The sequence below is a fragment of the Python bivittatus genome, unplaced genomic scaffold (assembly GCF_059951505.1).
Source record: "Python bivittatus isolate LINGU-HERP-01145 unplaced genomic scaffold, Pbiv_v1 ctg000700_np1212, whole genome shotgun sequence".
Taxonomy (NCBI): Eukaryota; Metazoa; Chordata; class Lepidosauria; order Squamata; family Pythonidae; genus Python; species Python bivittatus.
This window is the reverse complement of record NW_028277098.1, coordinates 64,354,124-64,381,403: the sequence shown is the minus strand read 5'-3', so window position 1 is coordinate 64,381,403 and position 27,280 is coordinate 64,354,124. Positions and strand designations below refer to the sequence as shown.

General features: G+C 36.4%; 1 long non-coding RNA gene across 1 annotated transcript in view; it reads left to right on the top strand.

Moving 5' to 3' along the window:
- LOC148214235 (uncharacterized) overlaps positions 1-27,280 on the top strand; it is a 47,322-nt gene that overhangs the window by 3,913 nt on the left and 16,129 nt on the right. The window contains exon 2 of the long non-coding RNA XR_015798606.1: positions 4,522-4,633. This is a non-coding gene — a long non-coding RNA (uncharacterized LOC148214235). The remainder of the gene's footprint in view (positions 1-4,521; positions 4,634-27,280) is intronic.

Below are 27,280 nucleotides of genomic sequence, written 5' to 3'. Positions count from 1 at the left end.
CACTCATGCTAATAGCAGGAGAATATATAGTTGGAGGAAATGATGACTCCCCTGTCCATTTTGTTGCTGGTGGAATATATTCAGAGCCTGTGGTAGTGTTGCTGTTAATTTCTGTCTCATACAAAAACAGTCTTGGATTTGTATCAGGAAGATACTTGCTATTGTTGGGAGGAGAATAATTTTCTTGAGGTATTTTCTCTTCTTGGCTTTTATGTTTTTTATTTTTAAAGAGCTCATGGGATAACATTTGATTATAAACTTGATGTCTCCCTTTGATTCCCCTCATCCCTTCCCAAATAGAGTACAGACTTAAAATACAGTCATATTTTGCATTTGTCTTGCACCAGGTAGTCATTTGTATTGATTTGGGTGTGCTAACTCTGTCTACCATTTCCCCCCACAACTTGAAAAAATAAGAGTTTGATGGAAATATTACGTTGCATTTATAGTTGGGGGGAAAATGTTTGCTAGAGTAGCACATATCAAACTTAAGTTTCTGTCAGAAGATAGAATAGAGAGTTGTGGTTTCCTCTACCCCTCCCCCCATAATTAGGCTTTTAAATATTTCTTCTTAAATTAAACATTTTACTGTGCCTTTACAAAACCGTATTTTTTAGAATAAGCGTTTTGTATTTCAGAACTGCTTGAAGAAGAGAAACAATACCATACAGCTTTCTGGGTAGCCATTTTGCTGCATCACCATCTGCTATTACCATATTCCAAGAATCCCAAATTGTATTTACTTGTAGTTCCGAGGCATAATCCCCAGGACCGAGTTACCTACTCGGTTACTTGTCTTTTCTCTGTAATAGACTGTGCATAAATACAAATTCAATTGCCTGTGAAGCCCTAAATTATAGCCAGAATTAAACTTGGTTTGTTTGGGTTTTTTTTACCAAACTCTGTTGTCTGGTAATCTAAGATTTACTTTTATCTTCTTACCTATCTGTATTAATAATCTTACTTTCTTTTTCAGCACTGTATGTTCATTTGCCTGAGAGATCAATAAATTGTTCTCCAGATGTAAATACTCTCACTGAAATTATTTATTTGCATCACATTAGAACATCTGGCTTGATATTCATTAGTGTGTGTCATTAGTGAAGCCAAGATGGTGGGCAGCTTCGTAGTTGCTAGCACTCTGAATGAGCAATAATCTAGCATGAAAGCAAGACTTCTAGATTACATACCATAATTTTGAATACAAATAGGAAAAATAAGTATTTTCTTTTTGGAAAAAAGAAAGGCAAAAAGGAAGACGGTGTGGAATAGACAGTTGCCCCTATTTCACAAACGTATGCAGATTGGGCCTATTTGTATTTCTGTCACTGTTCATTGTTACGAATCTCCTGCTTTACTCTGGCTGCTTTTGTCATATGTAGTGGTGTATGGTACTTGCCTGTATTTGTACTCACTTGTATTTCATGTTGAATTTCCCATATTATTTCTCTGAAGAAGCAGGTAGATTCCTCACTCTGGGAGAATTTATTTTCCACTACATTCATTGCTATGAACTATTTTTCATGGCCTTTGCAAATCAAGGAGGCTAGATTTCTTCCTTCTGTTGCTCTTTTATGGTTATTGATGGCAACATTTTCTTTATAGTCCTAGTGTATGTGTTAAAAATTGATCTTGCAGCGCACTAATAGATTAACATCTCTAATCTGAATACACCACAGCATCGTTCCTGTGTTGGTTTCTCAGAATAGTGTCAGGCAACTTTGGTTTTTATATTTGGATTAAACAAGAAGCATATAAATTATAATGGTTCTTTGTTTTTGCCTTGGATATGCATTAAATTAATATAATACTAAATTGAAATATTGCTTATATTGTTTGTGCTTTTCTTATTCACGGTGTTGGGTTACTTACTCCTAGAATTTATTCAAAACTGAATATTCACTCTAGTTTTAAGAAGAGATAAAAATAATGTATATACTTTACAGATACTCTAGTAATGTCCATTCATTTGTTCTGCAAGGATTTATCTATTATACATGTTCTGGCCCCAGTCCAGACATCTATAAACACTGTTGTCAACTACATGCCCTGGACTTAGAAAGTCATCCTTTTCTTCCTTGAACTGAGATTTGTGTCTCAGAAGAGGAATCCTGTTATTATTTTATTTGGCAAAGGGAGGACTCTGTAAATGCTGTTGATATTGCAGATGGGTTGATTGGAAAATAAGTTGCTCATTGTTGGAGGGGGGAGCGAAAACATATGTAGTTCAATTAATTTATATATAAATCAGACTAGTGTATTTTGGCTGGGATCCAAAGTCTTATTTCTGTATGCTCAAGTTACTTGTACCTAGTGATTTATCCCCAGGACAAATAATTTTTCATATATAGACAGCTTTCAAAAATCAGTTTATTGCAATTTGAAATTGCGTGGGTTGTGTCTAAGACTGCGAAATTTCACAGAGCATGCTGCATTATCTATGCGTATATGCAACATGGAAATTTTTCTACATATGATTGTGAACAGTTCTATACTAAGGTGAAGCAAAAAACACAAACTTCCATTTTTTTTCCTCCAAGAGGACATTATCATTCTCATAAGAAATGGATACTATGCTTGCTTTGCTTGTAAGTTCTGTTGTTTAATTTTGTAGAGAGGTGAATATGTTCCTGCCAACCTTACTAGACCTCAGAGGACTGAAAGGGCAGTAGATAGGGCAGATGACTACTTATTTCTGTAGATATTAGATCACAAACAAACAAACAATGGATTGCTCAGGAGAGCAGAGTAAGAGCAAAGGTTTTGTAGCTGCAAATAATTCCTCCTCTTGTGAATGTTCTTGAGTCTATTCTTGAGATCTCCCAAAGAACAATGCAGCATGTAAAAACTGAATATTTATTTATTTAAATTCAAGGTTTCTGAATTTAACACACTAAACTGTATTTTAGTTATATTAGTATTTTTTATAATCTGTGTAAATTACAACTTCTTATATTTTGAGGCAAAATCATTCCCGAATTGAATTTTAACTTTATGAATCAAACATAGCTATAAATTTAATATACCAAACATGATTACTTGATGAGCAAACCAGTTATACGTAAAATGTTTATCTTCCTAAAGTAATAAAGCACTTTAGGTTTGGAAAGAATGATAAAATCAGTTTGGTTAACTTTTCAGAGTAAAAATAAAATTTTTCCCCCCTTCCCTTCAAAATTTTTAGAAATGTTCACAAGTCTACTCAAGAGTCAGCACCTTCAGTGGTCTTAGACCACCTTCAGTGGTCTAAAACTTGGCAGGACAAGTTGATGACCACAGGATTTCCTAGATTTTTCTCCTTCCCACTGTTGCTCTATCCAAGCATTCAAAGAGTGAAAAGAGCAAGGAGAAGAAAGAGCTGCCTTCATTTGATGTGAACTGAACAAAGAAGCAGTTGAATGAGCAGTCATAATTGTGGTTGCCAGTGTTAACTTTAACTTTGCATTAGCTCTAACTGTGATTAGGTTTGTATTTATCAACACTTTGAACCAATATTTAAAGCAATTTACAAATCTTAGTTATAAAGGATGCTCATTAGCATGGATAATAAAATGAGTATGCAGTATCTTTTATTAATAATTCAATGAGATATCAATAACTTTTCCTTCCCTTTCATGATGGAAACTATCCTCTACTTAAACAGTGTTGTAGAACATTCTGTAATGTAAGACAATATAAGTTGTTTAGGAACTAAAATATGACAATTCCAGTTATCACTCCCTTCTCTCTCAAACAGTGAATATGCTGTCACTGTCAGGTATTTTGGGGAGGTATGAGGAGAGAATTTTCAAATTTTCAAAGCAGTATAGTTTTGCACACCTGAGTAGACTCACTAAATATGCCAAAGTTATTGTTTTGTCTCTGTATATTCCCAATTTCACTACCAGTTTGAAAGGTGTAGCAACATCAAGTTCCATATTATGCAAAACTTCTATTCCCCTCTGGAATATTTTTACCACATATCAGTCATAGCCTGTGTCAGAACAATTATTTCTGAACACTAGTTTTAAAGCTTAACAATTTCATATCCTTTTCCTCCAAAAACTACCATTACCTACTGTAGTACTTACAAGCAAGGAAGAAGTATTGCAAAGTGCATCAAGACTGTTTCCAAAAATGAGTAGCTTGCGTACTGCAGAGGTTTTCTACCAGTACAACCCAAATTTGATAGCTGTCTTCCACGATGCAGCAGACAGTGCTGACTGTCTTGGGAACTCTTAAGGAAAGGTCTATGGGTAAAGTGACAGTACGAAAGTGGTTAAAATTAGCTGGACAGGATGAGAACATTTGTAAATCCCATTTTTATTCTGGATCAAAAGCTGTTTGAGAAACCTGGTAACACTTTATATTTCAAAGGGCCTTGGACCTTTAATGAGAGAGAGAGATTTTTAAAAGATTTCAAGGCATTACAAATTAAGAGTACAAATTAAACTTGAGATTTTGTTCTAATTCGCAGTTTGTAAAAATTATTGTAAATACTGTTTCTTTGGCTCTAACTTCCTCTTTTTCTTCCTTTTTCAGCAGTATCTTGTATCATTGCCCAAATGGGCTACAGAGTTTGAAGACCATTTCTGATAACAGCGATCACATAAATAAGATTTGCCAGTCTTTAGTCCCATCAAAAACTGATGTGGTAAGGTACAAGTGTGTGCATAAGTTTATCTTTTTTTAATGGTTATATGATTAGATTGTGCTTTTTAAGAATAGGCTTCCGATTCTTACTGATACTGATTAGAATTCATCCAATAAGTTTTATAGCTGAGAAAGTTGAAATAAATGAACCTGTTGAGACTATGTTAATTTGTTCACATTTATTAGCCTACTTGTCTGCTGATGCCCCATATTCTTACTTCAGACTACATTGAGGAATACCCTTGATGGGATTTATTATTCAAGAAAAGCTGCTTTTATGTTTGTTTGTTTGTTTGTTGGAATAAAAAAAAAATTCAAATTTAAAACAAAATGTGAAATCATTCTATATGTACATTTCAGTCTGTCTCCATGGCCTTAGAAGTTTCTAGTTTAGAGCTATACAACTTGTTATTCATACTGAGGGCTGCATGTGGCCTTTGAGTATCATACTGGAGCCACATTCTAGAAAGTGGGTAGGGTTGGAATAAAAACTCAGTACAATTTCACTTGAATGTAAGTAAAATTAATTAATTCTTTTCATATGATTAAGGCCAGGTATTTAACAGTTTTTCCCGTTGTGACTGAAAACTTACAGTATGAAAGCAACTTTAGAAGGGTTTTGAGGGTTGCACTCAAAGCTCTGCAGGAACATGTGAATTCCTGGGGCCATAAATCATGCACTTTTGCTATAAAACATTTATTCCCATGATGCCCAAGGGTACCAGTGTGTCCACAGTTACTAGGGCTATGCTAAGCCTTTGAAAAAGGTGCTATGTAGTGTGGAATGTCTATGAAGCAGCTCTTCTGGAAACTTTCAGGCAGCTGCACCATTTGTAAGGTCTGTGTGGTTACTTCACAAACTGCTTCTAGATGTTTCCACATGCATATGCATTTTGTTTTTCCCAGTGAAACAAATGGTTCTGTACATACATGCAACTGTGTGTTTTGTTTAGAAGTGTGTCTACCTACCCAGATTAAAGATGAAAATAAGTACAAGCAGTAGGAAGGGTAGCAGAGAGCCTCTTGCAAGTGAGATTGGTTATGAATACTTGGTGCTTTGTAAATAGTTATGTGCTATGGTAGTCATTTTGTGAAAGGACAATTCTCTACATGCAGCAATTATTTTGTAAAAGTGTCTATGTGTTCTTAAAATTCCCAGTGGGCCCCCCAGTCTAGAGGTGCTGCTGATTATTCTTTCAGTCAATTTGAACTATTGCCCTTACATTTGAGATGGAGAAGAGATTTTTAATTCCCAAAATATTTTGATTGCTCAGGTTCAAGAGAAATGAATAGGACATTGCAGTAGCTTGAAAGAGGATGGTCTGAAACGAAAAATTGTACTGATAGCTTAAGTCAGCCTTCCCAAATTGGTGCCTTCCAGACATTTTAGATTATCCGAATCAGTGGGTATCTTACTTGACAGTGTTGAATTATATAAGATACATGGGAGGTATAAGATTGAGAAAGATTAAGTTATATTATTAATCATCTTTTTCATACATGCACACACACTTTGTGCCATAAATGGCTGATGTTACTGTGTGCTGCTGTCTCACTAAAGGATTAAAAATTATAACACCTTATCCCGATTACCTTGTTTCTGTTTCACATGCAAGACTTACACTACAGTCATATGTATGTTTGCTCCAAAGTAAGATCATTTGTTAGTAGATCAGAAGCTTGCAGTCTTTTCCTTTATGTGGACTGTTGCATTTTAACTGAAAGTTTTTGATTCATTTTTGAATTACGTTCTATCAGCAGTATAAGCAACAAGCATCAATTTACATTGATGACATACAAATGCACCACTATTTAAATTCAGAGAATATTATATTTACATAAGGATGTGGAAAGCCAGTTTTATTATAAATAATAATGTAACTTCAAATGTAACACATACATGGGATTATATAATCCTCTCTCTTCCCCTACTCCCCATACGTATGGACAGAGTGGAGTTCACTCTGTTCAGATTTACTTTCAAGTTTATATGAAATTTCCTCCTAAAGATTTGGGTCATTGTTGAGTTCGGTATGGTATGGAAATACTGCTGCTTTAATCAGATGGCATTTAGAAGTACAATAGTGAGTAACTATATGGCTTTGGAAAGTTCACAATCTCTCTACTTCCCCTCTATACCCCTGTCTATGGTGTTTTATGAGTAATTCATTAGGATTATTACCTGTTTTTTAATTTTATTACAAGCTTTGAAAAGAGTACACAAAAAAACCAAAATCCAAAAGAAGCCCCAACTAAGAAACAGTAACAATAAACAAACAAGAATTATAAATAATATAAGCATATTACCTGTATATCAAATATTAAATATTGTGTAAAAAGATCTAATATAAAAAGAGTTAGACTCTATTGTTATAATATATCATGAAATCTGTGCCAAAGGAAGACATACTGCATCATTTTTTGATTGGTAGAAAAGAATTTGTTGTCAGAAATGGATAAATTATACATCTCCTGAGTCCAAACCTTCATATCTGGAATAGTACTATTTCTTCAATTTCTTCAAATAATTATTTTAGCAATTTCCCATGCCCAATGTAGCCAAAGATCCTCAAAACCAGTCAGATTTCACATTTTTGGAACATAATTCAACATAAATTAACATTCTTAACATTGAGAGATTTCCCTATAAATCTTCTATATATATTATAATATTGTTTCAAAATGATGCCAGTAACTCACAACAGCAAAATCATGTGAGTCAATGACTCCCCAAAGTTTTTACATTGCCAGCAAAGAAAATCTGATGTCCATCCTTTTCAGTACATTCTTTGGGACATCCAATAAAACATGTCTTTTGATTAATCAATTTTAGTCTTAAGTCCAATGAGTCTGACTTTACATTCTTTAAAATATGTGACCATTGAAGTTCTGTTATCAGATATTCCAGTTCTTTAGTGCATAATTCAACTTTAAAAGTATTATTTAATTTTTGACAAAATACAACGTAGGTTTAGTTTCAGACATAAATTCCATCAAAAGAGAAAGCACCCTAGTTTTCTTTGAAGCAGCTAAACCATCTGGTCCATATTGAGCTGTCAAGACGTGCGTGAATTGAGTATAGTGCCACTGTTGTAAATTAGGCAAGTGAAATTTGATCTGAAGTCAAGAAAAATCCTTAAAATAATAATTACAAAGTAATTGATTTAAAATAACTGTTCCAGATTCTGCCCGTACTTTCCAATAGAATGTTTTGCCACTTATTTTTCAAGTAGAATTCTTCCATAGAGTTGAACGTTCATGAGCCTCAACATCAAAATCCAATCTGTGCTTCTTTGGCTTTTGGCTAAGATCAGGTGTAGAATCTGTTCTAATCAGTTTAATGTTCTCTCCTTCCTATTTTAGAATGTGAATGATACTAGGCCATAGTAGCTTTGGGTTTTTATATGAAAATAGCATATATCATTTCTCTCTGGGGTATCATATCTTTATCATAAGCTTTAAAAAAAGAAATGGGATGCATTTTTAAAACAAACGTGTGTGATAAAGCTAAATAGAAGACAAATTGGCTTTGAAAGAATGTGCTGCTTGAAACAGGTAACTATTTGATGTACAGAAAATGGTTGCTAGGTGTAACTGTCAATAGCTGTGAATATAATGAGTTATGAATATCTCTGTGGAAGAGGAGGATGAGGGGGCAGAAGCAGAGGAGGACTCATCAACAGAACAAAATGAATAAGAACATAGAAAAGAGCTGTGCCAAGTTTCCACACTTCAGTTTAACCGTTTACTTTACCCTTTTTATTTGTGATAAAAGTCCTGCTCCAGAATGGTAAAAATTCTGGAGTTCTCTAGGGACTCAACCAAGAGTTTCATGAACTGAGACTGTGTGATAGGCCTTGTAGCACAATCCTATTCTGAAACAAATCCCATTGAGTCTAATGGATTTTATGTGGGAGTATATATTAACTGTCTTAACAATTCTTACAACATGCAATAAATTGAATGTATTTTTATGCTGCATAAAATGAGACATTATGTTGTGCTTAGCCTCAGAGGCCAAAGAGGAGGAATAAGGAGTGTGCAAAACAGTCAGTGATTGGCAGATAGAATGAAACTTTGGATTGCTTCAGGAATGCTATAAATATCAGACCCCTGGAGTTACTTCTTCGATTGTGCACTTCTGAAGACATAGACTGACTACTTGGGTCAGCAGTTCTTGTATGTTCCTTCTGTATAGTTTACTGCTACAATCTAGATGAAGAAGTACTTCTTGAACTTAAGTCTTTGATTTCATTATGAAGCCTTTGTTTGTTATGGAGATCTCCATTCATTCAAACATGTACATATGCTTCAAAGATCACACAGCAGGTGTAGGAGTGGATTCTCACACTAATGATGCCAAGGGCCATTGCATGAGCAATTTCAATGCATAGCCCTCTCAGAGGAGATAAACTCCTCCCTTCATTGAAAGGACAGGAGAAAGGAAGAAAGAACTAACACTTTTGAATTGCCTAAATATAAACTTCACATATGAAAGCAGAAATACTTGTTGAGATTCTTGTGTGATGACACTAACCTTTTGCTAAATAAATCTTATTAATCTGAATTTATAAAGACTTGTTCCTGAGATATTATTTTTTATTGATTATTGGTAGGGTCCTCTGACAGCACTAAAGGAGGAAGATATTCTATATAATTTTGTCTGCTGATTTCCTCTATTGGGAATAGCTGCCCCAAAAATTTCAGGGATGCTGTAGCGCCTCCTGTATTGCAGATCCTACATCGGGTAGTATGATTTCAAAAATTTCTTCAAGCTACATATTCTGTGAATACCAGATTTAATGCTAATTTTTATTTAATGAATTTTTTTTTACAATATTCCATATTTTCAGTGTTACAACAATCCAAAATCTAAGTTTTCCTATTTGTATTGCTTCAATAGTTGTTGAAGCAATTTACTAAAAATGGACCAAAGATTGCAAACCAGGTCCTTATGTAGACAAAGCAAGTTTTCCATTTTTTAAATTCACTTTGCAGTAGTCTTTAGTGACAGATTGAACAGGATATAAACTAGTCTTCTCTCTTCAAGGAATACTGAGACAGATCATTACAAAAATATGCAGGTAGTTCTTGGTTAACAACAGCAGTTGGGACTGGAATTGCCATTGCTAAGCAATATGGTTGTAAAGCTTGAAGTCATGTGACTACATCACTTAGTGACAGCAATTCCGGCAGTCCTGGTTGACATTAAGTGAATCACTGCGGTAGTTAAGTGAGGATGTCATGTGGTTGCTATTTGCAACCTCCTGCTGGCTTCCCCATTGACTTTGCTTGTTGGAAGACAAAGAAGGTCACAAATGGTGACCACATGATTGCAGGATGCTGCAATGTCATAATCACAAGCCGGGCACCAAGCACCCAGGTCACAATCACATGATCACAAGGATGCTGCAACAACCGGAACTCCAAGGACCAATAAATGCTACTCGTTCAGTGCTGTCACAAGTTTGAACACTTGCTGAACAAGTCATTAAGTGAGGACCACCTGTAAAATAAAATTAGGTTCTTTGTTCAGTTCCTTGCTGTGTATCAGTCTTTCAAGGTAGACCAAACTAGGAAACCAATGTCATGTAGTTCAATACTACTTTATTGTCATTTAATTAGTAATGTGATTAATTGTCCTTTATTATTTTGCAAAGAGAACTGCAAACAGTTGTTTACTCTGTGAATGAATGTGAGCCAAAAGTTACATTCAGTTTTTTGTGCTGTGGTAATGGTTGCATTTCAAAAGTGGATGCAACCAGGAAAAAGTAGGTAGAGCCAAAAGAGAAGTGGGTGTGGTCAGAATAAGAAATTCTGAATATACCTTCATATTTAATACATTAAAATGTGTGAATAAATTTTCCTGTGATAGTGGCAACCAAGATCCAGAAGGGCATCCATGTGGGGGGCAAGGGGAAGCAAATAATTATGCATACGTGACTAAGTCATCACACAAATGCTGTGACTTACTTATGTAAGACTTTGGGAGACAAGTACATGAGGTCAGCATTTGTAGGATGATACAGAAAGTCCTGGCTTATCGACCACAATTGGTACTGGAAAATTGATCATTAAGTGAGTCACCATGTGACCAGATCCCGATTTCATGACCACTTTTACAACAGCTGTTGAACAAATCATGTGCCTGTTAAGCAAATCATATGGTTGTTAAGCGAATCATGTGGTCGTTAAGTGAATCCAGCTTCCCCAGTTGACTTCTTTGACTGAATTCACTTAACAACCACATGATTCGCTTTACAACCATTGTAAAAAAGGTCACAAATTGTGATCACGTAACTGCAGGGTGTGTGTGATGGTTTGTGACAATTATAAGTCCAAGTACAGGTTGTAAAGCATTTTTCCAAGACCATTGTAACTTCGAACCATCGTTAAACAGTTGTTAAGTGAGGACTACCTGTATCAACATGCACATGTCATGTTGTGTGGTTTGTTGCAGGCACCACTTCTTCCTTATGACAATATGAATGTGTTTTCCTCATGTGGTGAAAAACTCACCCAAATAAACACAACTGGAGTGGATCCAAGAATTGTTTTATTTTCTAATGCTAGCAGGTTACAGTGAGTCACTGGTCTTTTGCACCCAGATAAGCCAAGAGCAAGAGTCCTGAGATTACATAGGTCTTATATAGAATATTGATCAAAGACCATTTGAGCATGTGTATACACTAGCAGAAGACCCCAAATACAGAAAAAATGTTTTCTGACTGATATAGGTACATGGTAACAGAAAAGGAAACACAGATATTTTTTAAAGTGTGAAGTGCTACATACTGTTTCATTGTCACGATCAGTTCGTACCCTGGCCCGGTTTCAATTGGTAGTCTTCTGGGACCTCCATAGGGCAGTAGAATCAATTCAGTTGGTTTGCCCAGGCACGGTTAAAGAGATAAAATATCAGAAATGCCTAGAGCATCGGTGGAGAAAGACTAGAAATGAATCTAAGCAAACATGGGTATGTAACTAAGTTTCTGGCTCCCATGGTTGAAAGCATATAACACCCATTTTGCAGACCCTACGTTGATTGCCAGTTGGTTTCTACATGCAATTTTATGTGCTAGTTTCAACTTATAAAAAACCCTTTATGGCTTGGTACTTGGATATCTGTGGGACCACCCCTCCAACCAATGCTAGCATGACTAATTAGACAGAAACTGTAACTGATCCCATATTTTTTAGAGGTTGGGGGGGTGCTGAGTCAAGAAGGTGCTGCTTTTCCGTGACAACACTGGTGCTGTAGAACAGCCTCCAGTTTTGATCAGGTTATCTCCCTCATTGATGTGTCAGAAGCTTTTAAAAATGGAGTTGTTCCAAAAAGCTGCCTCCTGATTTTTTCATGCCAATTTTATTTTCTATTTTTATTGTTTGTTTTGTGTTGTTTTTTAATTTATATGCCACTGAACTCCCAGTGACTCTGGGCAGCTTACAAAATGTAAAAAAAACATTTAAAACAAGAAAACAACATAAAACAAAAAAAAAGTGGCAAAAATAACTAACCCAGATGGGGAGGAAAAAGAAGAAAAGGGGGTTTCAGTCACACTTGCCAAAGGCCTGGACTAAGAGACGGACCTTCAGGGCCCTTCAGAACACCAATAGGGTTGGAGCTGTTCACATCTGGGGGAGAACCTCATTCCAGAGGGCAGGCACTGCTACAGAAAAGGTGCACTTCCGGGGTCCCAATAGATGGCATTGTTTAATTGAAGGAACCTTGACTGCACCAACTCTGCTAGATTGGATCAGCCTGGCAGGTACTATGGGAGATAGCTGGTCCCTCAAGTAACAAGGCCTGTGCCATGGAGGGCTTTATAGTAACAACAACTTGAATCGCACCTGGAAGCAAACTGGCAACCAGTGTAGCTCGTGAAACAAAGATGTTAACATGGGCATACCGAGGCATGCTCCTCACTGCCCGCTCTGCTGCATTCTGGACCAGTTGAAGCTTCCCGGTGGTCTTGTTGTTTTATTGTTTTTTTATGGTTGTTATTCTGTGGATATTTTACTTTTTTATCATCTCTGTAAGTCGCTGAAAGTCTCTGGATTGCAGTGGGTTAGATATGTGGAGATGATGATGATGATGATGATGATGATGATGATGATGATGATGATGATGGAGTCACATTCTTCAAAATGGAACATAACAGCTTTGATGTACAGGAGGTGCCAAGGCTCTGTTATTTTGACAAGCTGACCATGCACTTTACTGTGGAAAGAGGAGGAGAGAATAAGAAAGCAGCATTACACATCCTTGAATTAACAGCCTATGCTAGTCATAAATTCTATAGTTATTTAAATAATTAACAGCATATTATAAAATTCCATACTTCAAAGGCATATAAGAATACTGTGGTTGTATACAAAGCAATCCTAGAGAAACATAATTAAAGCTAAAATTCTTATTTTAGTTCTCCACACTCCCATCCTTGAGTCAGGAGGAGAGTATGTTGACAGAATACCCTGAGCTATGTTTACTATACCTCAGCATTTGGCTGCCTTTGCTCAATTTAATGCAGGCTAATTTCAGGGCAGAAGTTGGATGCTCTGCCATATCTTCCCTCTCACCCAGGGTCACCTACTGATGGGAAAACCTATTGCTCTCTTGAAGATATAGTGAAGTGGAGCTGCAGGGATGGGCTCAAGCCCTAATTTGTATTTATTTGGCCTTAATTTTTGTTATTTGCTTTCCACTTTTTCTGACAGGACTGTCAGGCTCCCAGGAACTCATTGGTCCTCTCAGAGAGAGAGAAGATCAGTGTAGCCATGTCAAACATTCAAATGTCTGTCTCACTGGTTCAGGAAATGTCTTTATGCTATGGCAAGCAGACTGCAAAGAGGGGCCCTGTGTTTAAGAAAAAAGCTATACATTTTACATTTTTATTTCAAAGCAACATGATACATTAAATGTCTGGTCTAAAAATAAAGTTTTTTTTTTTTTGCATAACATTAATTTTGTAGCTAATACACCTTTCAAGCAATTTTAGGAAGAATTGTTTGATAAAGGGAGAGAGAAATTTAGGAGAGATAATACTTAAGCACAATAAAAAGCATGAAAATAAAAGAAAAAAGGGTTCTGGAAGATAGCTCCTGGCCACTTTTTTTTTTTTTTATAATCCCACAGATTAAGAGCCTGCATTCTACGTATTTTTAAAAAGAAAGAAATTAGTACTTGTGTATTGCATAGCAATTTAATTTTTTCAGACTATAATTTGTATTCATTTAGTAGTTTAGTTTACTACAAATCATATGAGTTAGATGTAACATTAGGCAGACAGAAGGAGTATAAAAGGAAATTACTTTTAATTTATCTGCCCAGAACAAGATGAATAATGGGTTATCTCTTATATGCATTACCTGCCCATTATAGAAATTAACAGTAACAAAATGGATAAAGCATAAAAGTAATAAATTGGTTCCTAAATAAAATAAACTTCTGTAAATATAATAGAAACAGTATTCACGTAGACTGATATGTATTAGCATACTCAAGAGGTTTACAGTTCTTGGTAAAGCTAATCTAGAATTGTTAAATTGCTTTATCATATGTTGTGCAGCTAGGCATGCTATCTCTTTCAATTTCTTTAAGCAGTAAAAGGGGCATTTATTTATTTACTGCAAAATTTTATATACTGCCCTGTTGTTGACAAACAATAAAACATGCAATAAAAATAATTCATTTGATTCCCTAAAAACTCATTCCCGTTAAAACCAGTGCAATAGAATTAGATTTAAAAATACAAAAATTAAGTTAACAAAAATCCAGGAAAAGGAAAACAACTTAGGTCCCCAGTGCCTGGTGGAAGAAAAGCATTTCACTGCCTTCCTAAAGATCATCAGAGGGGGCTGGCTGAACCTTTGGGAGCAAGTTACTTTGTAAAAGTGGTGCAGCCACAGAAAAGGTCTGCCTCTGGGCTCCCACCCCATCACTTCTCCTGAATCTCAGACCTGCCCCTTCAAGGGGGAGCTCAGGTCCTTCCAGAGCCAATATAGCAGCTGAAATGGAGCCAAATTGTTTATGTGTGAACAGTGCCTCCATCGTTTTGGGATTCAGTTTTAGCTTGTTTGACCCATCCAGTCCCTCAGAATTTGGGGAAAGGCTTCTCTGCATCTCCAGTATTGGTTTCATAGAAATGTACTGGGTTATTATCAGCATACTGACACGGCACCCTGAATTGATGGATGACCTCTCCCAATGGTTTTACATAGCGTTTAAATAAAATAGGAGAGATTGCTGAGTCCTGTGGCATCCCAAATTGCAGCATGGGCTCAACTGTTCCTCCTAAGTTCCAACCTGAACTGCTCAGGAAAGAAGGAAAGGAACCATCATAAAACAATGCTTGCTACCCCCAACCTTCACAAGTAGTCCATTGTAGATGTTCTGAATGCCACTAAGATGTCTAATAAGGCCGGGAAGGTTGGACTCCTCCTTCCCTGACATAGTTTCTCCCCCTAGACTGATCAGTACAATTTTTAACAAATGCCCTGACTGAATCCTAGATTCAGTCTAGGATTCTCTGCAGTGGATGTCCTTCCAGCTTCTCCAAAACTTCCCCAGAAAGGGGAGATTAGAGACTGGGCAGAAGTTGCCTAATACGGTTAGATTTAGAAATGATCTCTTCAGGAGTAAGCACATCTCCTTCAATGTAACTGGTACCATCTCCTCTCCCAAAGAGGTATTAATCACCTCTCAGGCCACATCCCACAGATACCCACACTGGCTAAAGGAACCAGGTTGTGGCATGGATCCAATGCATGGGTGGCAGAGTTCATGCTGCAGTTGAGTTTTGTTTTGTAACATCTTGTATGCTTTGGTTAGCTTTTCATTTGGGAAGATCTAGAATGTGTTGCTATCATGATAGCTATTAACGTCAGTTGCTTTGCTGATAATGATGTGTTTTCAATGGGGCAAGAGAAATTGATGTACGTTCTCCCATTCTAGGCATTATATGAGAAGAAGTGATTTAATTGACTATCATTTTTTCCAGACCTCCTTCCAAGAGATCTGTAGTTATATTGGTTCCCTTTCAGCTTGAAAGTGCTGTTGGTTAATAATAGGACCATAGCCATTCAGAACTTGATCATGGAGAAACAAATCAGCCATATGTTTACTATAAATGAAGTATTTTCCATTTGACAAAACTGATGGAATGACTCTACCAAATTTCAAAACACTGATGAGATGGTGAGATGGGTCTGGTAATCTATCATGTTCTATACAGATGTACTAGGTTTTAAATTGCTAGTACTGGATTTGCAGAAAGAGATTAAATTTCTCTTGGTGTACCTGAACTAGTCAGGTTAATATCTGGGTTGAGTTTATTACTGGTTCGAGGAAGTAATGTCCAAGCCAAGGCCCCTGCTGTAAGTGCAGTTGAAAATGTTGTGTCCAGTATGGCTGTTATGCACCTTGTCTTTTTTTAGTTTCTTTCCCACCTCATGAAGGTGGATGTGGTGATCTGTGATGATGGAGAGGATTTAAGATCACTCCTTCCTCATGGAGAGATCACTATCTGATATTGCTTAGATTTATTGGAGGTGAAAGGCTAACTTCTCCAAGTATGGATCCTATCAGAATTATCTCTTTTGAAATTTGACCATTTAAATCTTGTCCAACACAGTGTCTATTTATAGCCTGTGGATAAATAAAGCAAAGGGTTAGTCAAAAAGCAGTTGAGTAATTCAAGCCAATCAGTAAAGTTCTGAGGGATGCAAGGAGAAACAAGATCAATTTGGAAGCCCAGGAACCTAGACAGTCAAGGCACCGGATGCAAGATACTTGGTCATAAAGTACAAAGTGTACAGATTTTGCTTCCAGTAACACATTTGCTCTTGAACAGATGCTTTTATATAGGAAGAGGAGATGCCACATCTAAAATCACTAATTTCTTATTAACTGCTAATGGGTTTAAGTCTCCCAGGGAATAGCCGCTAACTCTCAAGGAAGTTATCATTTCCAAGAGGTTTCTGCTTGGACTTTGGTGTTCTTGCTATGTTCTCCTTCTTCAATCTTTAACACAGATTTGCCTTGATTTTTCAGGCAAAAAGGAACTTATTGGTTCAACTCTTCTCAGTCTCTTCTTCCTTCCACTCCAGTGAGAACTTAGTTCAAGGGTTCAAGTATGCATAGTTACATTTCAGTTGGAATATCCTTTGCATGGGGCTGCTACTGAAGCTTTCTCAAAAACAATGAATTTTGCCAGTGGTGAACAATTGGGAGTCATATAAATTCTGTATAATAGCAATGAGCAACATTTTTTTAGGGAGAAAATTAGGGATGTAGGGATTTTTGGTAGTAATATATGGACAAAATTAGAGGAGGGGGACCCAAAATTTTCAACACATATTTTAAGGTAGTGGGAGGGGAGTCTTAAATGTCTGATAGATTTAACAGAGTTGTGTCATTTCTTATTTTGGTTTTTAATATAGGGTTCGGGTTTTGATTTTTGGGGTTTATTTCTGCTGCTGCACCTTATTATTTGTTTTTGTAATACTACATAAACTCCAAGTCAAGGTAGATTTCTAGTGACTTCATAGATATGGCTGTGCAGTTTTCTTTGAAGTGGTTTGCCATTGTCTTCTGGGATGTGTTTCAAATTATGCTAATCTGTGCCAGTCTAATAAAGATTGTGATTTGATATGATTTGATTTGTGTTTCAAGTTTCCAATTTAGTTTACAGCCCTGGTATTCCCAAATGTCTCCCAGTACTAACCAAGCTGAATTCTACTGAGCTTCTGAGCACAGAGAGAGATTGCTGCTGCCCACTATTACCACTACAGGTAGTCCTTGACTTATGACCATTTGTTTAATGACTGTTCGAAGTTATGACGGCACTGAAAAAAGTGACTTGAGACTGATCTTCGCACCTACAACCATCGCAGTGTCCCCACAGTCACATGGTCAAAATTCAGGCACTTGGCAACTGGCATGTATTTACAATTATTGCAGCCTCCCAGGGTCACATGACCACCATTTGCAACCTTCCCAGGGGGCTTCCAACAAGCAAAGTAAATGGGGGAAGCTGCATTTGCTTAACGACCATATGATTCACTTAACAACTGCGGCAAAAAAGGTCGTAAAGTCAGGTGCAACTCACTTAATGACCACATCACTTAGCAACAGAAGTTCCAGTCCCAATTATGGTCATAAGTCGAGGACTACCTGTATACCATAATTTAGCGTTCTGTCTAAACTAAACAATACACAAACTATTGCCTAGCTCATCTACCTCTTTACTTATATGCAGATATTTGGTTGAAGCACATTGATTCATCTATTGCAGAAGCCTTGAAAAGACCCACAAGAGCTTTGTTAGGAATGTCTGTATAATGTTATACTAATCATAACTAACTTTTCAGAGAATTATCATAGAGAAATAGTCCTTCAGGATGAGTACATCAAAGAGGAATGATTAACTATGTAGTAAAATTGCCAGAATTATTTTTTGTTGGAAATTAATACAATTCCTGGAATTCATGTGTATCTGCTTCAAACATTTTTCCTAGCTGTACTGCAAAACAAAATGTTCAATTTCTGCATGTCCCTACATAGTATGAAAAAATATACTCCATAGGCAGGATAGAAGAACAATGATCGTGGTGCTGTTTGTGCTGTTATATGCTGTTCGTGTTTCTATAGTATACCATTTATATGGTTGTTTTTCTCTGTAACACCTTTGCACTATAAAACAGAAAAATAATCAGGCCAGCTGTGTTGTTACAGGAAAGATGAAATAGCAAAAGAGAAGTTGAAAGGGAGAATGGTGATGGAAAATGTGATGGAGTTGCTCAAGTGAATGGAGTATGAGTTAGAAAAACACTGTCTAGAATAATAGAAGACTTTGAAGGAATGAATCATATTTTAGTTTGTGAAGTTGAAAATATGGGAACCATAACAATATTGGGACTTTTTAAGCAAGTTCTTTCCAACCTGACATTCCTTTCCTTTTTTTTTTTCAAATAATTTTATTAGAAATTACAATTAAAAAGAATAAAAACTATACAAACTACAAAAATATAAAAAAAGAAAAAATAGTGTAAAAAAGAAAAGAAGAAAAAGAAGTAACTTCCCTGCTTCATCCCAACAAGAACACACAATTTAAATAAATTTATTGCTATCTCTTAAGTTACAACATATACTCCAGCAAGGATTGTCAGATATAACTATTTATCTATCTTAACCTTGATTGAATAAGCCAACCTTGTATTCCTTCCCTATACTTTTAACAATCTTAATTCTTAACCCCTTCAAATAGAGTCCCACAGCTTGATTTTTTGTCATCTTTTTTTTGTCCTTCCCCAAAAATTCTTTCAGAACTTTAGCAAGTGTCTTCTGTACAACCAGTAAGAGGAATTCGTCCTTTTTTGGTCACTTCTCAGAAAATCCTTCAAAACTCTAACAGATCTTTTTTGTAAAAAAAATTATCCATATCTCTTCTCAGGTTTGATAACTGTATATCTCCTTTAGACATTGAAGCATGATCCTGTTTCATTTGAAAGTCCAGTCCTTTTCTGCATCCTTCTCATTACATGCCACATTTATATCAACATTCAGATTAATTTCAAATTTATCCAGAGTATCTTGTTCTTCTTCCATTACATCCTTAACTGTTCGTCTATCTATCATTTCCAAAAGTTTCAAAGACCATTTGTCATAAATTTTCATAAATTTTTATAGTTTTCCATCAAACTGCTCACTGTTAGAATATTTCCTTCCATTCTTTTGTTGTCCTCTAGCTCCCTCTAGTGACCACCTTTTAAAGTCCTATTATCTTGTTTTGATTGAAAAAAAAGTAAACAATGACACTTTCTCACGGGAGGAATTCTTCCAAAAGTTTAAAATTGTAATTCCAAGTCCATCTGAGCCATTAATTCATTATTAAGCTTTCTAAAAACCATATTCTAAGCATCTTTTTGCTGTTTAATCCAAAAAATATTTTTCAAAAGCTTTTAAAATCATATTTAAAAATTCTTTCTCAAGAAAAAGGCGATTCACCTAGTGAATGCAGTATAACTTGTCGTTCTGAAGGGTATTAATCCTTTTAACAAAATAGAAAAAAATGCAAATCCAAAGTGATTAAGAATTGAGGCTCAGTCAAGCTTAATGTCCTTTAAAAAGGCTGCACTGATGACTGTGAGTGAAGATGGTTCTTCCTTCGGCTCCCAGACACTCAACCTATAAGCAAACTGCAAAACAGTTATTCCCGTGGTTTACTCACAAGGAGCAGCTGTTTAGACTCACGTGGGTTATCTTAAGCTCTCCCCTTACTCCGGGGAGATATAGGCAATTTGGATCCTGCATCCAGGTGCCCACTCCATTGTAATGCCATCCCGTTACAAAAAAGGGATGCCTAGCTTGCCATGGCTCTCAACCGGAAGTCCCCGACATGCTTTCCTCATGTGACTGAGATAAAGAGGGTGTTATTATCAGCAGGAATAATTTTCTTTTGCTTTCTCTTTTTACTAAGAAAAACCTGCCAATTTGGTCAGGTTTCATATATGTATATTATTTGGGGAATTGCCAGTACTCGCTATTCAGTGCATACAGACTGTTTAAAATGAGGTGTTATGATTTACTTCTCAAATGGCAGAAATACAGTACTACCCTATAAGTCTCTGTGTCTGTAAATCATTGCCACAGAGAGTTTTGCTATTCAGGAAACAATATATATTTGGAATCCTGTAATGTATTCTAATTGTATTAGTATATTTTTATTAAGAAAAACAAATAATAATGGCAGACTGTCAGAGAGGTCTAAACTGCTATAAAGCCAATATTTTGATTCTTCAGACAATAGAAAATCAGTATTAACTTTGATGTCTTGGGTACAATCTCCATTGTGTGAAGAGACAGATATTGACATCTTGTACTGTATGTTCTGTTGAAAGAACTGAATGACATTTTAGGATCGTAAAGGCAAGAAATAGATTGAACAATTGTATGTAGCATACATTTTGCTTTTTAATCATATAGGATGATAACAGTTTGATTTTTCACTCACATGAGCTTGTCAGGATGCTTGGTATAATGAAGAAAGTGCAAACCTGGTAACTAGTAATATCATCTTAATGTAGTTGTTTATTCATTCAATGTATTAGCCAGTGTATAACAGAAAGATCTCAAGTGACTTATATAACCCACATAAAACACAAAATTCAGTGAACCTCTGGTACATGTCAACTTTAAAAGCAGAAAAAGCCATTTAAATCGGCAGAGACTAAAACAATATGCAGCCCTAATCCCTAAATATTCATATGTCTTATTGAAAAGAAGTTCAAAACATGGACTTGACAGCAAGATCATATAACTATTTTAATGGCCTACAAGAAAAAAGAGTTACCAAAATCTGTTACCAAAAAACTATTACAACAGGCATCAGACTGACCTCTTTGGAAGCAAGCTGCTTGTGTGGTGGGCTGTCACTGAGAAGGTTCACTCATGGATAGCTGCTTACTGCATCTTAATACCCGAGGGCATCCAGAGCAGGGCCTTGGTTGGCTATCTTAGGACATTGGTGGGAGTATATATCTTTATTTGAAAATTAGAGATATTAATGCATTAATTTGTACAAATGGTTCCATATGATAAAGCCAGTTTGTCTGACCTAGCAGTGAATCTAGATTCTTATGGTAAGCCCTAGACCTTCAGGATACCAACTGATTTATCTAGAATAAGTATTTGTCTGGTATGAATATTTGCATGCTGGTATACCTCTTGTTAAGTTTGGGAGGCACAGCCAATGAAACAATGAAACATCTCTTTCCATCCCTGGCAGAATAGGGTTTGGCAGGCTTTCCAGCAGGAAACAAAATGGATTTCTGTTGAGGCAGAGTCCTTTGAATAATACCTTTCTCTTATTATCTGCAATGAATGAATAACTCTCACTGCTTAATATCTTGTGTGGCTTTTTCAGAAATAAATGGGGAAGTTTCAGAAGACAATATCGTTTCCTACTCATTCTGGCCTTTGTTTGATAAACTTTGGGTTCAGATTTATGTCCACAGTGTGTGCATCACATACTTTAAAATGCTTGATGATATTAGTGTAACATACACATTCTGCAAATAGCATTTGGATGCATTCTCAGAATAGAGAAGGGTGGGGTTTTTTTTTTTCCCCCTATAGATTACTGTATTTTTGTCAGTGGCACTGTATCAAGAGCCATATGCTAGTGATAAGAAAAAGGGCTTTTGAACCAGTAATGGTAGAAAAAGAGACTTCCCTCTCTTTTTGATATACAGGTAGTCCTCGCTTAATGACTGTTCATTTAATGACCACTCAAAGTTACGATGGTGCTAAAAGTGGCTTATGACCACTCCTTGCACTTATGACCATCACAGCGCCCCCATGGTCATGTGATTACAATGTGGGCGCTTGGCAACCAGCTTGCACTTACAATTGCAGTGTCCCAGGGTCACATGATCGCCATTTGTGATCTTCCCAGCTGGCTTCTGGCAAGCAAAATCAATAGGGAACTGTGTGATTTGCTTAACATCCACCACAAAAAAGGTCGTAAAATTAGGTTGTAACGTGATTATTCACTTAACGATCGCATCGCTTAGCGACCTAAATTCCAGTCCCAATTGTGATCATTAAGCAAGAACTACCTGTATTTTCTTCCTTCAACCATTTGCTTCACCGCTATTTTTCAGACAATTGCCAGTAAATTATCAGTTCATTCTTCCTGGAGGAAAGAGATTTTGAGATTAGTCCTAGGATTACAGGTTGTCCATTCAAATTCTAGAGACGGAACAGGCTCTCATCACTAAACATAAAAATCCCATAGATGTTATCATCCAAAGGATGTGTTAAAAACAGTACTTTACAGTTTTTTACTATATAAATATACAGTAATAAATAAATAATAAATAAATAAATATACAAATATACAAATATATTGTACTTTTTACAATATAAAAAGCAAAGGCATGGTGCACATCTGCAAACATTAATTTTATTTTGAACCATACACACTCATAAGGACTGCTGAATATGGTGGGACTTATTTCTAAGTAAACTGACATATGATAAGATTGCATTGCAAATTTACTTATGCCAAAATAGATTTTAACATACCGTATATGAGTACCTCAAAGATGAAGTCTCATTGCACTGTATTCAGATTGCATGTTCCATTTAGATCTGTCCACATAATCAACATCATGGATGCCCCCAGAGAAGACAGAAACAGTGTCATGTTATATATGAATATTTGACTTGATTTGATTGTGCCCATATCAGAGTCCCTCTATGTAGCTTGCCTTGTTTTATTTAGTTGACATTTGGAAGTTGACATTTGGAAGGGAATGAGTGCAGCTCAATTCCCAAATTTGGTTATAGGCTAGGAAGGATCTATACCACTTAGCCTGAGAAACACAAGTCAGTATAGATAATACTGAGTTAGACAAATTACTGATGAGACTGTATATGTTATTGTAATATATTCTTTATTGTGCAATTATATTTGGCCATCTACTATACAACAAAACAAGAAAAATAAGAAACCAAACTATTTTGAAACGTATTGCATTGTTTTTCCGTGCATAAAATTATTTAGAAATTGAGTGGCTGATTGAAATGGTGCAAGGTATGTCTTTTTGTAAATTTACTTGAAAGCAGCATTGTTGAAAAATATCTGTATATGTTTTTTGTGGAAATGGTGGGAATGTTTATCTGCTAAGCCTGGAATTATTATTGGAACCTAACAAGCCTGGGATAAGATACAGATTATACCAATGAATAAATTATGATGGGGTAGACAAAATAGTGTCTGAGAACACCCATTTATTCACAAATGTCTCTTCTGAGATCTCCCAGGATCTCTGCTCCTAGTTTATTTATTAACAGCCTCATAATTGAAATAATAATAAATGGAAAGGTTTAGTATTGCAAAGCAATTGGCAAGCATTCTTTGATTTGATTTCATTTCTATACCCCCTTTCATCGAGGAGCTCAAAACAGGCATCCCATTTTTCCTCACAGCACCAACCCTGGGATCTTCTTCATATACAAACTCCCTTAGTGGCTTTTTTATTTTTCAAATAGAAATAATAACAAAATAAGGATGGTGAGCGGTTGCAGTCCTGTGCTTTTCAGGTATTGGAACACACCTGAGAAGAAAGAAAACTGCTGTGAGACAGTTTCCGGGACTCAAGCTTAATTCAAGGGTATCTGACTTTTTACTACCTCCTCAGAGATATTACACAGGTTTGAATTTTGCTGCTCTTTGAAGTCTTGTTTTGCTTGTTTTCATTTATATTATGTTCTTAGAGTAGATTTGTAAATATGAGAAAGAGTATAGCAAACTAGGTAGGGAACACATACAGAACATGGTTTCTGGAGTTGTTTTCAATCCCTTTCTTCAGCATGGCCCTAGGAGGTGTCTGTATTTCTTCTATGCAACAAAGTACCGTGGGTGTTTGTCCCCATGGGGCTGTGAGAATCTAATCAGGACAGCTGTTTGCTTGCTTATTTATCAGCTTTATATCCCACCTTTCTGTTCAGATGCTGAAAGCAATGTATATGGCACTCTCTTCTTTTTTAACCACAGCAACCTATGAGTTAGGCTGGGCTGAGAAGAAGTGACTGGCCCAGTGCTGTGGCTGAGGGTGAACTGGAACCTGGGTCTCTCCACTGCCTTTCTAACACTTTAACCATAGTAATAATTATAATGATATAATCAATATTTTATAATAATTTGGGCAGCTGATGTATTGCAAAGCAATTCACAAGCATTTATTTATGTATTGCATATATATGTATTTAAATATATTTACAAATCTGTATTTAATACATATAGATTTCTAATATATGTGTTGCCTACGTGTGTGTTTCTCCTCTCCCCTTGTGCTGCATCAGTATGTGATTATGTGTATGTATGTACTGGGAAACACAGGACAGGATGCTTCCACTCTTGGTCCTGTCCAACTGCCTCTTTCATAGGGATGCGTTAGGGGAATTTTTCTGGATTTTTTTTTCCTCCACTCCCCCACCCCCTTCTAAATCTAGCTTTAGTAGGAACAGCCCTTTTGGGCTCATTCTGGATAGAAAGAGATTCATTTTTACTGTAAGCTAGATTGCTCTTTGTTGACCCATGAGCTAAATTCTGTCGAATTATTTCTGATGCAACAACATTTTGGGAATATTAGGTTAATGAAGATTAGTATTCATCTACCATGTTTCAAACTACTTTTCAAACTAACCTTATTGTTTTGAAGAAAAAGATCTTTATTATTTAATTACCTGTAAACTGTGTATTTGTGAAGTGATCCCAAGTATGCAGTCTTACTTAGATTACACACTTTCCCAGATTAGTTCAAGGTTCACCTCATCCTGGAAGCAAACTACCGTATTTTTCCGACTATAAGACAATACTTTTTTCTAAAATCTTTACTCTAAAAATTGAAGGGTGTCTTATTCAAGGAAGTCAGCCGAGAATCGCGCAGTTGCAAAACTGCCCATACTTTGTTTCTGCAGAGAGGCTTCCTCCTATTGCTAGCCTCCAATCACGAGTGAAATAGCTTGTCTCCCAAACAGACTTCCTCCAATCACGAGCCTGATGTAACTGACATCAGCTGATGCTGAACAAACCAATTAGAGGAAGGCTGTTTGCAGAGACAAGCTATCGGCAGTTTCACTCGTGCTTGAATGTAATCAGTTATGCAAAAGAGCCTGGAAATAGAGCTGCAGAGAGACGGTTTGGACCTCCTCCCACCGAGTGTATCAGGTCAATGTTAACTAATTACTAAATAAAAATGTGTTCTGCACTATCTTTAAAATATTGATTTCTTAATTTTGGGTTGGAAAAGTGGGGGTCGTGTACATGGGGGCATCTTATTGTTGGAAAAATACGGTAATATAGCAATCACTAGGAACTGGGGATGTGCAAAATGTTTCTCATTTCAAGTCTGAAACATCCCATCCTGAACTCAAAAGAGCTGTTTGAATTCAAAATCATTTGCTTTGAACCTGCTGGGAATGTTCCAGCTGTCCTGTTTCAGTCGTTCCAGAAATTCCCATGTTTGAAATACCTGTTTTGAGCTCAAAATGCTTCTGGAATAGTTGAAACAGTTCCATTAAGGTTGGAACAACCCATTTCAAAATTAGAACATTTCAAATTTAAAATATTCTGTACATCCCTAACTTTAATATAATTAAATGCTTGTTCCCTGCTTAGGTGTAATTTGTATTTTAGAAATGTTGCTGGATGAGGGGACCATGGGGAAGGTCATATGACATACTTAGTTCCAATTATCTAGATTCTTTATTCTAACACTTCATTGACAATCAAGTGTTCCCCGGGGACATCTTTCTGGAGCTATTTCCACCAAGAGAGGTGTAAGGCAAGAGTGCATTCTAGCTCCTTTACTTTTCAAACTACAATAGATCAATAATTCAGGCTCTCTCATCTTCTAATCATCACCCACTAATGTTAAGAGATTATGCAATTCCAGCTTTACTATATGCAGATGATTTGGTAATTTTGTCTATTTCCCAGGTGTGAATTAGGGTATTGAAGGTATTTGCTTCCTTTTGCGTAAAAGAACAACTTTTAATAAATTATCAAAAAACTAAAGTGCTAGTCTTTGCATGACACAACAGTAGGAAACATGAATGGCAAATTAATGGGGCCCCAATAGCGCAGGTGCATATTTATATCTTGGGGTGAGGTTCCAGGCTTTCTTATCCTGGAGCACACATTTCTCTTATTGGGCAAGTGTTGCCCAGCATAGCTCCTATAGCTGTCTTAAGATTCTTCCATTCAAAGGGGCCACATTTTATTCAGGCAGCTTGCAAGGTTTTTCTTGCTGAGGTTATTTCTCAGCTTCTTTATGGTGTTCAGATCCTCATTTGTACAAAGTTTAATACCCTGGAAGATGTCCAGTCCAGGTTTAGAAGAACTATACTTGCAGTCAAGAGGCATCAAGAATGTTGCCTTATGGTTAGAGACAAGTTTGGTTTCTGTGGATGCCAGAGCCTGGTTCTATCTCTTTAATTTCTGATTAACACTGATTTTTCCCCCTGTGGGTCTGGCTCCACTGGTTCTCAGATACTGTTTTAAATCAACCTGGCTAACAAGAGCTTATAGCAAACTCCAGTACTTATGTCTCTCTTTGGAAAGCCTCTGTCCATTAAGATTTGAAAATGCCAGGAGTCGTCTTAAGCAACATATCTGGGATACTGATTTTCAGACTAATCTAAGCCTAGTATCCAACCCCAATTTGTGGATTTTTCTCAAATGTGCATGTGTCATCATCTTATCTCTCCTCATTCTAATTCTGAATTTTTATCGGGCCTTCGCCCTGGCCAGGTTAGATGCACTACCCTCTGCAGTCCTGTGCAGGTGGTATTAAAACATTCCTTTTCAGTAGCATTTATACCCATGTGGAGGTGGCTCTGTAGAATTCCTTGTTACTTTGTGGCTCTCTTCCCCGGGAATCTCAGAAGACATTCATCTATCCCATTTTAAAGAACTACCCTGGTAGAGAGTGCAATGCTTATCTGTCCCTTCTATCTGACCAGGACCCTGATGTATCTTTCTTTTATACTGTATATATAACTTTTATTGAAAATTTTTACATGAATAAAAGATAAACATAATAACATATATAAAGGAGAGTTAAGAAAAAGAAAAAA